The following is a 3,823-nucleotide window of genomic DNA, read 5'->3' on the forward strand; positions in this document are numbered from 1 at the left end:
AACTCACTCTGTAGACCAGGCTGGCCTCGAACTCAGAAATCCACCCGCCTCTGCCTCCCAAGTGCTGGAATTAAAGGCATGCGCCACCACTGCCCAGCCGCTTTGGTGGGTTTTTAATGTGTTTGTTTGTGGGTATAACGTTGAATGGCTATGAAAGTGGGAGAATCTGGGGGAAATCAGAGAGAAAAACATCAAAATATATATTGAATGAAAACATTTAAGAAGTGTAGGGGTGGGGATGGGGGTTGGGGGGAAGTGAGCTAGACAGATGGCTCAGCAGTTAAAAACACCAGCTGCTCTTCCAAAGGTCCCGGGTTCTATTCCTATCACCCATGTGCTGGCTCACAGCCATCTGTAACTCCAATTCCACAGGATATATTGCCCTCTTGTGGCCCCTGCAGGCACTGCACATACATGGCACAGACGTGTAGGCAAAACATTCCTACGCATGAAATACAAAATAAAGGAGGATAAACAGGATGTGCTATAAAAGTCTGAGGTCCCAAACTAAATCACATTCAGAATACAATTTCAAAAAAAAACCAAATTGGTTATTAAGAAAAAAAAGTTTGGAGCTTCAGGAACATAGCCTAGTGGTAGAACATTTGCTTGGCTTGTGAGAGGTTCTGGGTTCATTTCCCAGCACCACTAAGCAATAACAGCAATAAATAAATAAATAAATAAATAACAATTACTAAGATAGTAAATTTTATATTATAGGTGTCATACCCCAATAAAAATTATATACATATAATATATATATTATATTATAATAGGCTCTGGCTGAGGGAGGGAGGGAGAGAAAACAAAATTAAAAGATAAAATATCTACCTTGAGTGTACTTTGCACATTCTTTTTTTTTTGGGGGGGGCGGTTTCGAGGCAGGGTTTCTCTGTGTAGCCCTGGCTGTCCTGGAACTCACTCTGTAGACCAGGCTGGCCTCAAACTCAGAAATCCTCCTGTCTCTGCCTCCCAAGTGCTGGGATTAAAGGCATGTGCCACCACCACCTGGCTGCTTTGCACCTTCTTCATACAGTAAGAAGATAGTAAATGGATATGGATATTACAGACAACTTTATGCCCACCAACTTGAGGGCCTCCATGAAACAAGCCAATGCCACCAAAGACACAACTTGCCAAAGCTCTCACCAAAAGAAATAGACCATCTGGAAAGTCCTATATCTGCCAGAGATTTCAAAGCAATAATCAATTTCCTTCCAAAACAGAAACACCAGGACCAGATGGACTCACTAGGGAACTCATCAAACATTGAACAAAGAAAGAAGAGATGATTTCTTCATCATCTAGTCCATAGTAGAGAAGCATAAGAAAACGTCCTAACTCACTCTCTGACTACCCTTTTATTGATACTAAGCACAGACAAAGATATTGATAAACTTAAGATCACAGACAAAAACATCACAGTAAAATGGTGCAATTCAAATATGGCTTTACAAAAAGAATTATACACATATCAAGGGAAACCTTTCTCGGGTTTGCAAGAGTGCTTCAACATTCCAAAAAAAAGCAAAGCAAAAGCAGTTAAGGGCCTGGGGAGATGGCTTGGTGGTTAAGAGCACTGATTGCTCTTCCAAAGGTCCTGAGTTCAATTCCCAGCAACCACATGGTGGCTCACAACCATCTGTAATGAGATCTGACTCCCTCTTCTGGTGTGTCTGAAGACAGCGACAGTGTCTGTACATATATGTATATACATAAAGTAAATTAATCTTTTTTTTTTTTTAAATGGGGTAATTTCAGCTTAGCTTTCAGTCCATGGTTGGTTCCATTGTGGTGAGGCAGAACATGAGGGTACACATTGTGGAACGAGGAGCTCATCTCATGGCAGTGATGAAGCATAAAATGAAGGAAGAGGAGGGCTAGGCTTCCAACATCCCCTTCAGGGAAGGACCTGACTTCTTTCTGCTAGTTCTCACCTACCAAAAATCCTACCTCTTCCCCATAGCACCATCCTGAGAGCCACACTGTGATATGTGGACATTTAGGGGCATTCAAGATCCCAACTATAGCAGTACTAACAAAGCAGCAAAATCCAGTTCACTCGTGATGAAAAACTCTTGGCATGAGCGATGAGCATGTGAGATGGTTCAGCAGGTGTGGTGGCCTGGTGCCAAGCTCAATGACCTAGATTTGATCCCCAGATCAAATGGAAGGAGAGGACTGACTCCTAGAAGTTGTCTACACACACACACACACACACACACACACACACACACACACACACTTAAAACCTTTTAAAATAAAAAAAATGAAGACTCCTGGCAAACTAGAAACAGAAGGTACATCCTTAATTTACAAATAATGTCTTGTGCATCTAATATCAAACTTAACAGTAACATACTTGAAGCTTTTCCACAAGATCAAGAAAAATAATTAAAACCCTCAGCACAGCTTTTTGACACCATGCTGGAAATCCTAGTTAGTGCAGTACAGGAGAAGGAAATGATATAACACAGACTGGGAAGAGAGAAAAAAAACACTATTTCTGTCCCTAGATGATATGATTGTCTATGTAGAAAATTCATGTTTACATGAATTAAATGATGAATTCAGATATACTTCTATATGTGTATTACTTTTTTATTTCTGTGATAAGACTAAGGTGATCAAAGTTTAAATGGGCTTATGGTTCCAGAGGGCTAGAGTCTCAGATAGTGGAGAGAAGGCATGGCAATAGGTAGTTGGAACAGCAGCTGAGAGCTCACATCTTGATAGGAGCTCTCACAAATAGGAAACAGAGAGCAAATACACTAGGGATTGTGGAAGGCTTTTGAAGCCTCAAAGCCTATCTCTCTGACACACCTCCTCTAGCCAGGCCTACCCATAAATCCTCCCTAAAGAGTTCCTCCCATGGAGGATCAAGTATTTACAGATCTGAGCCTATAGAGATCATTCTCATCCAAGCCACGGCACCCATGACCAAAGAAACACAGACGTACAGGGGAACAAAAACGGTCATCAACACATTGTGCTGGAACTGGCCATCCACACAGAGGAAAAAATGAGTTAGAGCATAGCTTATGCTTTTCACAAAAACAACTCAAGACACACCTTAAACCTAAGTGCAAAATACAAAACTCTAAAACTCCCAGAAGGCAGTTCAGGGGAGCCTAAGATGGACTTAGGTCTAGTGATGACATTTTAGGAACAACACCAAAGACATAATCCATGGAAGAAATAATTGATTGGCTAGTTGGACTTCATTAAAATTTAAAACGTCTGTTCTATAAGACAATGTCAAAAGGATAAGACAAACCACAGAATGAGAGAAATGGTTGTAGAAGCCACATTTAATAAAGTACTGTTATCCAAAATATGTAGAGAACCCTTAAAACTCAGCAATACATAAATCAAGAAACCAATTAAAACAAACAATAGACACGTTAACAAAATACAAATAGACACATCAACACAATCAAATTCTGAGGAAGAACACGGGAAGTCCTCCAACATCAGGTGGTTATACATTAAAGCAGCGGTAAAGCAGTTGCTACTTACCTGGAGGACACACCTATTGGTATCTCCAAATCTACAGCACTGACACCATCCAATGCTGGTGATGGTGTGAAGCAATGGGCACTCTTTTCTGTTGCTGGTGAGTATGCAAATGGGTCAGCCAAAGACTAATACACAAATAAAGAGAAATTGGAAATGACTAAACATACATCAATCATGGTCAAAGAATTAGAGCACCATAGAGCAGTTGACATTGGATAAACTGCAACCATGCACTATATCATAGATCGATCTCTCTGTCTCTGTCTCTCTTTCTCCCTCCTCCCTCCCCTCCCTCCCCTCTCTT

At 40.8% G+C, this 3,823-nt stretch overlaps 1 long non-coding RNA gene across 1 annotated transcript in view; it reads right to left on the minus strand.

The window, feature by feature from the left end:
* Positions 1–3,607: 3,607 nt before the first annotated feature.
* LOC116081137 overlaps positions 3,608–3,823 on the minus strand; it is a 1,313-nt gene continuing 1,097 nt past the window's right edge. The window contains exon 3 of the long non-coding RNA XR_004114717.1: positions 3,608–3,644. This is a non-coding gene — a long non-coding RNA (uncharacterized LOC116081137). The remainder of the gene's footprint in view (positions 3,645–3,823) is intronic.

The sequence above is a fragment of the Mastomys coucha genome, unplaced genomic scaffold (assembly GCF_008632895.1).
Source record: "Mastomys coucha isolate ucsf_1 unplaced genomic scaffold, UCSF_Mcou_1 pScaffold6, whole genome shotgun sequence".
Lineage (NCBI taxonomy): Eukaryota > Metazoa > Chordata > Mammalia > Rodentia > Muridae > Mastomys > Mastomys coucha.